Source organism: Etheostoma spectabile, chromosome 14 (assembly GCF_008692095.1).
Source record: "Etheostoma spectabile isolate EspeVRDwgs_2016 chromosome 14, UIUC_Espe_1.0, whole genome shotgun sequence".
Taxonomy (NCBI): domain Eukaryota; kingdom Metazoa; phylum Chordata; class Actinopteri; order Perciformes; family Percidae; genus Etheostoma; species Etheostoma spectabile.
The window spans coordinates 21,770,484-21,771,021 of NC_045746.1; the positions used below are offsets into that span (position 1 = coordinate 21,770,484).

At 41.6% G+C, this 538-nt stretch overlaps 1 pseudogene; it reads left to right on the top strand.

Annotated features, from left to right (window-relative positions):
* The window catches only part of LOC116702038 (alpha-(1,3)-fucosyltransferase 9-like), a 17,772-nt pseudogene that overhangs the window by 14,793 nt on the left and 2,441 nt on the right, over positions 1–538 (top strand).

Genomic DNA, 538 nt, shown 5'->3' on the forward strand with positions numbered 1-538 from the left:
AGCCTTCTCCTGCTTTGTGAACGTCAACTATTTTCAGTTTCAGTTTTTTGAGAAAACTGCTTAGAAGAACCCATGGTGATAATTGTTGGGGGCAAAGTCAGATGAGTCTGGGCATTTAAAACCTTAAGATTGACATCACCTGGTCCTTCCAGACAAGGATTGAGAACAATCCATGACGCTGTCAGGTCTCAGCTTTCCAAAGGGGGCGGTGCATGCTAGAAACTGTGCAGGGTGCCAAACTTTTCACTTTTTCTGTTATTATGAAAGTGTAAATGATAGAAATAAAATCTAACTTTTTGTGACATATTATACGAATGTCTAATCTATCATTTGATGCGTTTTGGAGGTTTTTCCATGTTTTCTTGGCGTCTTTGTGCACATTACTACAAATTTTTACCTGGGGTGCCAAAACTTTCAAACCCCACTGTAGTTTTCAAAGTGATCATTTTCTCTTTCTGTTCCACAGATGATGGCACCTGCTCCCAAGAAAGCCATGTGCCTGGCAACTACAGCTGCTCTCGGCCTGGTCTGCTCCGTT